At 31.2% G+C, this 11,498-nt stretch overlaps 1 long non-coding RNA gene across 1 annotated transcript; it reads right to left on the bottom strand.

Annotated features, from left to right (window-relative positions):
- Positions 1–1,510: 1,510 nt before the first annotated feature.
- On the bottom strand, positions 1,511–5,220 carry LOC143059688 (uncharacterized). Its single transcript, XR_012973557.1, has 4 exons — positions 4,939–5,220; positions 3,100–3,393; positions 2,078–2,236; positions 1,511–1,586 (listed from the first exon to the last, which is right to left on the bottom strand). It is a non-coding gene; the product is annotated as an uncharacterized LOC143059688 (long non-coding RNA).
- Between the last annotated feature and the right edge of the window lie 6,278 nt (positions 5,221–11,498).

Raw genomic sequence — 11,498 nt, forward strand, 5'->3', positions numbered from 1 at the left:
ATAATAGCAAACTGTTAATTTAACATGTTGATGTCTTGTGGTTTTATTTTTATTAACTATTTTACCAATGCCCCGCCTCGTATCTTATGCTATTTATTAAATTACTGAAATATCTCTTAACTAAAGATAATTGGAACTACTTCAGTATATATTAATTATAATGAATGATTAAAAAGGGTTACCTTGAAAATTTCCCCTAACTTCTTCCTCTACCCTATAGAATAAAATGTTTTTTTTATTAAGGTGGCTCGTGGGTACAAACATTTTAGCAAAAAATTAAACCTTAATTTTTTTCATTACAAATTTTATTTATTACACTATTAGTTGTTACTTTATGATATGGTACAAAAAACAACCCCAAAAAATGATTTGGTTTGGCCCCAGATGACTTTAAAAATTGAAAAAGCTCCAAATTTTCTCCCTTTGGTGCAAAAATGCCATTTTTTGGCCTTAAATTTAAAATATCTTTTTTAACTCATCGGTGACCTATATTTTTTATTATTGTTTTCAAATAAGCTTTACATAAACTAAATAATTGTAAATTTTAAGCGATTTCTTATATTAGGTTATTTTTTATTTCGATATTTCCTCTTTTTCTCCTATTAGTTCAACAGAAAAAAAGGACATTAACAAAAATGTATGCTTCTTCCAGAGGCAGATTTTAGCTTAAATGGACGGTGACCCCATTTTTTTATTTCATTTTTCTTTTAAGTATATGATAAAGTTCATTTATTAAAAAATATAGCGAAATCCTATATTAGAAAAAAAAATAATTATTTATACCCAGGAGCCCCCTTAAGACTGATGGAAAACACCTTAGACATCGCGATCCTTGCCTTACTTAGAGTTTTTACACTTTAATTTGTGCATGTTTTTTAAGTATTCATGTTGCTTTTTCGTCTGTTTCTTGTGAAAAAACTGAATTTATACTAAAATTTCTTACTTGTTTGCTCAGAACACAAGTGACGACAGTATAACAGTGTATCATCAGACTTGCAGGATTTGATTCGTGTGTCTATCACTGTCAGTCATTTTTTTTTACAATGGCGGGTATAACATTTCTAGAACTATTTGCGTTATGAACTTTATTTAGATTTACTATGTCTGTTATAGTGTAAAGAACACCATGGCATAAATAGTACATTTTATGTTTTGTTTACACATACCATTTTACCAATTGATTTTCGTTAAGGTAAACAAAAAGCGCTTTTTTAATGTGCCTTGATTCTCAAGCGGGTAATAATGACATCAATTTAAAGGAAAATTTGAGCTTCAAGACATAAATTAAATTTACTGATATCTGGCGAGGTCAAAAGTAACAGAAAAGGATATTGGATTTCGAAAAAATGAGCTGCGAACAAAACATTGATTGATTTTTGAACATTTGAAAACGAAATAAATTATTAGTGTTGGATTGTTTTGAAGATTTTCTTATAATAGCTCAATTTTCGAACAGTAACAGACTTTTCGTAAAATAAGTTTACTCATTATCATAAAGTCAAGTTCTATTTGACGTAGCACATATATATATATCAGAGTGGGAAACAAATATACATACGGATTACACTTGTCAGATGCATCTTTATCTGCCATAAATAAAAATATAAAATAAAACTGAGAAAGGAAAACTACATATCATCATTATTAAGAAAATATGGAATATAATGCGCAACCACAAACAAAAAAAATAAAAAAGCAGAAAGTTTTATTTTACTAGCAGCATACATTTTCTTGTTCCTGACGAGTTGAAAAAATAAATAAATAACGAATATATTGGACATGATTTACGAATTATGCAAAGGTTATGAATTATATGATAAAAGCAAAACAATTTATATATTGATATACCTGAGAACTTGTGACAACAACTCGCTGTTATATTTTAATATATATTTTCATTTGAAAACAATTGTTTCTAGTTCAGGATGAAATTAAACTCACCTTTGTGTGCTAAGACCGCGTAAGGCAAACACCAATTAATAATGAAATAGTGATATCTTCGATACGGAGTAGAGAGAAAAACGGACAAAAGTTACTTTTGTATTTTTTATTTTACAATATACTTTACATATCTAACCTTTTCTTAGACAGAAAAAAGTAATCAGTCCGTAAACAGCTAAAGTGACTGATAAAACCAGCACTGCAACTACAAAAACATCTTTGGATAGAACAGCTGCTATAACGAACAGTACAACTACCAACACAGTCTTTACACGATGCATGTTAATCGTTGGCTCTGTTAAAAAGATACAAATATACAGTCAAAAAAGAATTTAGCTCATAAAAATGTACGGATTCAAAACCAAAACAAAGATTCTAAATCCTTGGTATCACAGTCGCAAAGCTGTTGTTAACTATAACTAAAAGTAAAACAACATAAAAAAACTCTACAATAAATAATAAACGGAAAAGTCGGTTATCAGATTGCAAAACCTAAATCTCAAAGACATCTTTCTTTGTTTATGTAAATCTGAAGAATTTCTTCATTTCAACGATAACTATTTGTTATATATTCAATTGACTTTAGTAGGTTAATGCTGACAATTATTGTAAAATAGGGACGAAAGATACTAGAGGTATATTCAAACTAATAAATCATGATTAAACAAAACCAAATGTAAAAACCCGAGAACGCCGTGTAAACGCAAAACAAAAACTGGCTACCTATTGATAATTTGTCTAATACTATGCCCGCAATACTACTGAATAATGTAGGTTCAGATATAAGACAAGTCATTATAGAAAGAAGGATACCATTGGAAAATAAAAGACCAAACGACTATAAAAGTATTGTCTTAACTATGGGAACTATATATCTAATAAATTAAGAAACATTCAAGAGGCATCCTTAAACAATTGGGGATGTTGAACAACTCGGAGTCCCTCCTTATAACACAGACGAATATGACCTTGACATGATATTGTTAAAAAACGTTATGTTTTTGACGATCGTATCTGCATAAAGAGTTGAAATAACGTATGTTTATCTCAAGGTAACATAAATGTAGACGAAGTGTTATGAACGAATACCACTTAGAAACTTTGTAGTTCATGGTATGAATGATGTGTTGAATCACTTAACATTGTACAATTACTCACCTAACGTCATCTCAGAAGTGACAGCCGTCTTGTTACTTTCACCAATTTTATTTCTTGAGAACATTTGAACTAAATATCGAGTATTTGGAGTCATGTTATTCAGAAGATTTGACATCATAACTTGCATGTTATCAATAATGGGTCCTGACCGTGTCCACATTTCATCGGCTTCTTGTTGATATTCTATGAAAAATGTCTGAGAGTCTCCCCCATTATATTCAGGACACCATGATACTGTTAGATGTCTTTCATATGGAATTATTGACAAATTTGTAGGAGATTCTGGGCGGTCCGCTATGTAGAAAAATTAGCACATACTAAAGTAATTCAGTAAATCACTGTTTTTTTAAGTATTGTTTCAGTTCGAACGTTATCAACGTGTTGAGACAAATAAAAAACACGGTTTTTCGAGGAATTTTCTTTTGGTGTCAATTATTTCATATATTTATTTTAACTTTTATAATATACCGATCGCTGGAATGTTGAAAATAGTAAATATTCATTAAAACGATTATTATCGGTCGTCCCACTGTCTGTAACACCCTGCGAAGCTCTTAGAGTTGCGTATCATGGTGCTGACAAAATTTCTGATATATTTTCGCAAACTCCCAACTTGTCGTCCGTAATCATTCAGACAAACTTGACCTAAGATGAATGATGACATTTCCGTGAGGTTCTTTTCAAAATATTTGTGAAAGTCTAGATCTGCTATCTTCTGTGACTTCGTGCTTTATTTGCCTTTTGAACTTTTTGTATAAGAGCATTTTTAGACAAAACGCGTATCTAGATTTATTAGAATTATAAATGTGAGGATCACTGTTCCTGGTTAATTTTTAATTAAATGTTTATGTTTGTCTTTTTTTTACATGTACTTTTTAATACATATACATTATATTCTATTATGTTACTATGTAATTTGTAGTTAAGGAGAAATAGAATTAATTCATGTTTGGTTAAAAAAGTTCCCAACTCTTCTACGTATTTATTCATTACATGCTTATACATGTTTAGGTTCGTGCGTTCTTAATAAAGGCTTATACAGGAAAACATTTGTAAATGTATTGTTTTCATTGTAAATAAAAACGTGTAGATTTTTCAGTACAGAGGGTGATACATATCCTATAAGTGTTACCAAAATGTGATCAAACATATAAATCAAACATCAAACACAGAAATTAGAGGTGTTTATAGTGGAGATACGTTCCTCAATGTTCCTGAATATTTAGATCCTGTAATACACCATAGTGTAAGTTAATAATTATCCGTATGTTTATGCATTCAAGAACCGAATGCATGACTACTGCATGGTTTGCTATACTCAGATACATATAAACTCCAAACAGAGATATGGATCCCGGTACTGCATCAGATACGCGAGTCTCTGCAGTGATCTTCGAAGTACTCAAAGCTTAAAGCATACGTTGAAGTGATGTTTACAGCATTAAGGACCAAAGGTCAATCCAAACCGGGTTTTGTAAAAAATTGTAGACTAAAAATAACCTTCGAAAAATAAATAGATGTTCTCTCAAGTGATGACAAGTAATTAAAGCAATGACATTATTCATATATTTTCAAACCGAATTCGAAATAAAGAACGTACTGTATTTAACTGTGAATTTAACACTTTTGTGAACAAAATAAACACAATGTATAAAGCTTTTACGCAGGTACTCTATCACATAAATAGTTTAGTTTACGTTTTACTAAATAATCGTATCAAATATTTTGAAGTGGATTTGTGTAATTTGTCGTAGTCTCATCTCCCGATTTACGACCTATAATCTAACATAAATAATAATAAAATTTGCTCATATGATAAACAATATGTATATTACTCACCTAAAGTCATCACAGAAGTCACAGCCGTCGTATTGCTTTCTCCAATGTCATTGTTTGACACTACCCGAACATGATATCGAGTTTTTGGATTCAATTCATGTATGAATGTTATCATCTTAACCTGTCTGTTATCAATAATTGGTCCAGAGCGTCTCCATATACTTTCGCCTTCTTGTTGATATTCGACGAAACATGTCTGATTGTAACCCCCGTCAAATCCAGGATTCCACACAACTTCGATATATCTAGCATATGGAAATACTGACACATTCGATGGAGGCTCAGGACATCCTGTTTTGAAACAAAATATAACTTAAGTTACCAATGAAGTTAAATGAAAATTAAACCAACTATTTAAAAATATCAGACGTTACCTATTCGTCCAATTAAAACACTAACCAAGCTGTCAATCGTAGTCTCATTACATAAAAACACAAACAAGAAATTATCAAAAGAAGTGGTTAATAATGTAATGATTGCGTCAGTATTGTATACACTATACTGGTGACAAAATAATAGGAATTCTTATATGACTAGATAGATTTTTTGTGCTTTTTAAACCAACCGTATCTCGAAATAAAAGGTAATGCTTTTTTGGTTAATATCGATTTTGTAAAATACCAGCAGTTTGAAAATTTATCATAAGGAATGTTAATTTTAAAAAACATAAAGGACTCTGCCATAATTCAAGATGGATGAGCAAGTTTGCAGTATACCGTTACGTAAAGATTTTATGTTGGTGCTTTCAGCTATAATATATTCCTAAACAAGTCTAATAACAAATGATAAAGATTTTTATTTTATCGTATACTTGTTACCAACTTACAATGTGATGTTACCTTCACCGTAAAAACATTACACCCTTGTTGTTACAAGCCTCAATTGTATAATCTGTAAAATCGTCTATGTCAGCTAGCTTCAGTTGGAATGTTATCTTTATACCAGATACTGTTACGTATACACCATGAAACATGTCGTGTGTTAAAATCCTCTTCTGTCTTCCATGTATTTTCAAAATTTTGTTTCGTTTTGAAATATTTGTTTGTATTGTGCCATTCGTAGTGTACAAATGCACCCTCAAATTAGTCTGTTCACCGAATCGACCATATTGAATTGGTTTATTTGCACTCACAAATATTGGTGGCGCTAAAATTAAATAATATAAGATAATCATGATAATGGCGTTTGGGATTTGATGCTGACTTTAATGAATGAAGTCAAGGATGAATATAAACTCGTGACGATGCTTCACCGATTCGTTAAGTAATTGCCAAATATTCCGATTACTTGTATCATGTCTTGTTCATGACAATTTTAGGTTTATCATTGAAGATTATCCTATAATTGTGAACATGGATGATTAACAGCACAAAAGAGTGTTTCCTTACAAAAAGGAAATTCATCCTTTTTTCATGTTAATTTAGTGCATATTTTTTATTAAACCATTTTAAACAAATGTATACAAATAGCTTATAAGATATAAATTGAAGGGCATTTCGAATTAACTTTCATATGTTTGGAGACTTTTATATGAATACGTACGATAAATATAACGACAAATGTGAGTTGTGAGTATATTACCTGTATTGTTGAAGAGAATTAATCCTGTCTGGTACAATCTTCCATTTGTACCATTAATACCGTTTGATGTTTTGCATTTGTAAATACCGTCATTTTCATGAAAGCTGTTGTTGTTGTTATATTTCAGAAAGGTTAATTTACCGTCAGTTGTTCCTTTAACATTTCGAATATGTTGTTTGAATGCGGACCAATGTTCCCAATCGTCAAAAGTATAACTTTGAGGATTTCCTCTTGGAATACAAATGAGTTTTAGTTTTTTTCTTGTAACTTTTTTTCTTATCTTGACAATTGGTGCATCTGCAAAAAATAATAAAGATATTTATTAGTCAGATTCGTAAAAACAGGTGTTTTACTGCGTATAAAAGAATATAAATGATGATTTTAAACATCGTGACTTAATGCAGTCAAAATTTGTTTAATTTCATTTAGGTCCAAAGATTATACAGTGTTACATCACCCAATACAATGACATAAAATCAAATCCCAAATTGGTGGAGTCACAAAATTTGATATGTCAAAGATGTAAACGTCTCATATTGAGCAAAAATCATGTCCACACTCAATCAAAATATCAAAATATCTAAAGAGGGTACAGTCAGTAAATATACACGAGAGTCACAAATCATACAGATCATACTTTTTCTGTGGGTTTATTTTGAAAATACTGTTATGATATTGTAATTATTATATTTTATTATGTTGGCCTAATATGTGTTGTGTGGTTTGATAGTTGTTTACAAAATAATGTTATAACTGTGCAGTTAAGAAATCACTGGAACAATCACAGAATGATTGGAACTTTCCATTTGACTTACAAAACGATTCTAGAATGTTTCCAATAAAAGATGCGCGATTTAAAATTCTACATTTTTCCAGAAGCTTCCGTTGTAGTTTACTAGGACCTTCCGTTTTCACAGTATTCCCGTGATAACTAAATATATATAGACACTAAAATTAGACTTAGACTAAGACATCGATAGACATTAGTATTTAATGCATTTGGATTGACACTTTTATTCTTCACACAACATCATACTGGATTGTGACCTTAGTAGTGAACGTAATATTCAGAATGGATTTCGGGAAGATTTCCGGATACAGATAACGATAAAAGATTAGACTCATGTTTTGACAGTTAAGTTGACAGTAATATTTGTGTAATACTTCTTGTAAACTCTATCGATAAGTGTCATGGCAAAAAATGACTTACATGTCCCCGTCTTTCCACCAACAATACGGTAAGGTCAACGTTTAATGGTCGCACATTTTCTTTAAATTTTGAAACAGATATAACTTGAAAAACAAACAGTCTTATTTATTTACTCACATGAAACAAACCGGGATGTGGTATTCAGTACGTAAGTGAAACTGGACGATATTTATCTAAACGCACTCGAAAACATTTGTATCGTTTTAAAAGAGCCAATAAATTCAAAAGTATCATTTACCTTAAGGAGCACAATCATCCTATTAGATATTTAGCAGTTTAACCTTTAGAAGTAGTAAATAGGCAGCTTAGTGAATCTCATTCAAAGCTTGTACGATCACGGAAAATAGTTGATTAAATTGGATTAAAAAAATTAAGTCTACCCTCTCGGTCTTAATGATAATATCATGGGAATTGGTAATGTATCAAGAACTGATTTCGTTAACATTTTGGATATAGTTTCTTAACCTGTTCATGAAAACCGTTCTCACGTCGTAGAAAAAATCGCAAACATAGAAAATTTCGGACCAATCATACCAATATTTCGGACTTAATTTCTATTTAAAAAAACGACGGCAGACCTTATCTGTTAACAAATATAAAAAAGAAGATGTGGTATGATTGCCAATGAGACAACTATCCACAAAAGACCAAAATAACACAAACATTAACAACTATAGTTTACCGTACGGCCTACAACATGAACAAAGCCCATACCACATAGTGAGCTATAAAAGTCCCCGATAAGACAATGTAAAACAATTCAAACGAGAAAACTAACGGCTTTATTTAGGTAAAAAATCAACGATAAACAAATATGTAACACATAAACAGACGACAACCACTGAAATACAGGCTCCTGACTTGGGACAAGCACATACATAAATAATGAGGCAGGGTTAAACATGTTAGCGGGATCTCAACCCTCACCCTAACCTGGGACAGTGTATAACAGTACAACATAAGAACGAACTATCAAAATCAGTTGAAAAAGGCTTAACTCATCAGATGGACAAAAATACAAGTGCACGTGGCCCGGTACATGAAAAAGACACAATGAACAGATCTGAGAGTACTTGCAGTTATCTCACAGCTAGTTCAAAGCCACTAACCACTAATAAAAAATCATACAACTAAGACTAACCTATCAATCCGTACACATCCAACATCCAATGAATTTAGTGTAAAGACGTCATAAACAGCCAGAGAAAAAACATGACCCTATGCAATGCCAAGTTACAGGTATCGACAGATTGTAGATCCATGAATATGTATATACATATAGCATACTAGGAATATGTTGTTAGCTTTTAATTTACTGATAGCAAAGCTCTGTTTAATACCGGTTAATAGGTTAAATAAAATGTTAGAGGATTGCAACACAATTTCATGTAACAGTCCTAAGTATGAAATATTTCAAGTTATTATGGCATATTGTTATTCTAAACTTTGCCGGTATATTTAATGAACATTCTGTTGAAGAACAAATTCCTGGATATTTTGAGAATACTGAGCTCCCATTCATTTATTATATTTACAAGATATCTACCCGGAAATTTGCGTTTAATTATAACCAATTGTGTAAAGATGTTAATATCAGTGAAAATACACCTACTTCATGTAATTGTACTTTTTCCGAATACATTTATGGACCCATTTCCCATGTTATAATAGGAGATCTTAACATCGTTTAAGACCGAGGGTTAAAATCATTCCTAAGTAAAGGACCTAAATATCGTCCACCGTCAATTATTAATTGGAATGAGTATCGTAATATCATCCACGACTGACTCTGTACTTACGGTATGAAATGGATAACACGGGGAAAAGCTGACAAAAATCAATGGACTCTTTTTTCAATTCAGTAATGAACATAGTTGATATACGTATTCAAAATTTTAAAGAACGTTTTACTATTAACAATAACCACAATAAACTTATGTCTCGTAGCAAACATAAACTAAGAGAACTAGCCAAGGAATTTGTTTTTGTCCAGTCCGATAAAGCTGCTAATAATATTATTATTGTTTGACGTAACTTTTACATTGAAGTTCTAAAAAAAACAGTTCACCAACATTCCAACTGACTCCATTTTCAGAAAACGACATCTGTAACAAACATAAACTTTTAGCTACCATTTTACAAGCAGAACCAAATACAATGAAAGTCCCAACTATGTATTGGCTTCCAAAGCTACACAAACCACCTTGCAAATATAGAGGTATTTCGTCTTCAAGCCATTGTTCTATACTAAAGTGTCTATTCTTCTTACCAGTACACTTGGTACAATCAAAAACCTAATAATAAATTGTTCAAATAAAGCCTTCGAAAATAGTGGAATTAATTACTTTTGGAGTGTCAGGAACTCGTTGGTAGTACTTGATAAATTGCATGCTTATATTGGTGATTTTGAATCAGTTCAAAGTTTTGATTTTTCTACTCTGTATACCACATTGCCTCACATTCTCATTAAGAAAAATTCACACACCTAATTAAATGGACATTTAAAAACTCAGAATGAAAATATATATGTTCAAACTCTTTTATGTCATTTTTTAGTAGCAATACACAATAAACTATGTCAATTGGATATGCTTTGATACTATATATACCCTTGAATTTCTACTAGATAACATTTTTGTTCGCTTTTGAGTTCGTATATCGTCAGGTTATCTGATTTCCAAAGGGGACTGACTGTGCACCGTTTATTACGGACCCTATTGCTATGAGTTACAATTTATGACAAAAATCAGCAAAGACCCATCGAAACAACATCTGATAAACAAATTTAATAATACTTTAAGATATTTGGATGATATTTTGGCTCTCAATAATGACGACTTCAGTATGGATACTAAAGAAATTATTCTGTTGAACTTACTTAAAATAAATTTTATACTAACAATGACTACTACCCTTTCCCTTTCCCTTTCCTCGATCTAGATATCTATATCATTACGTCGTACGGTGTTTAAATATCTCAACTTGTACAATTCGCTCGTGTATGTAACAATGATTTAGATATTAACGGGACAAATTTATGTATTACTGAAAAATTATTACACCAGAGTTTTCGATATTACAAACTTGTCAAAACATTTACTAAATTTGATCATCGGTATAAGGACATCATTCGTAAATATAGCTCAACATGCAAACATCTTATACGTTCAGGTATTCCACATCCATTTTTTTTATGGAAATATTCTTTATAAAGCACAAAAATGCCAGTATTCACCTCAGAAACTAACAAAGCCTTTACATAGACTTATTAAGAAGGGATATAGTTACGATGCTGTTGTCAGGTCATTAATGATTGCATATTTTGGCGTTAATATTGATTCACTTATAGGATCTTTGCATCGGAACTAAACACATGTATTCAAAAACCAGTTATTGGCATGACACAGGTTATGTTTTTCTCATTTATGTTATGGTTGTATGATATAAACCCCTAACGAGAAGAATTGAACCTGATATTCATATGATGAAATCATAATTTTTCAATCAGTTTAATTGAAGTCTGGAGCTGACATGTCAGTTAACTGCTGGTAGTCTGTTGTTATTTCTGTATTATTATTGTTTTGTTTATTTTCTTTGGTTACATCTTCTGACATGAGACTCGGACTTCTATTGAACTGAATTTTAAATGTGCGTATTTTTATGCGTTTACTTTTTTACATTGGCTAGAGGAATAGGGGAGGGTTGAGATCTCATAAACATGTTTAACCCCGCCGCATTTTTGCACCTATCCCAATTCAGGAGCCTTTGG

Source organism: Mytilus galloprovincialis, chromosome 14 (genome assembly GCF_965363235.1).
Source record: "Mytilus galloprovincialis chromosome 14, xbMytGall1.hap1.1, whole genome shotgun sequence".
NCBI classification, from domain to species: domain Eukaryota; kingdom Metazoa; phylum Mollusca; class Bivalvia; order Mytilida; family Mytilidae; genus Mytilus; species Mytilus galloprovincialis.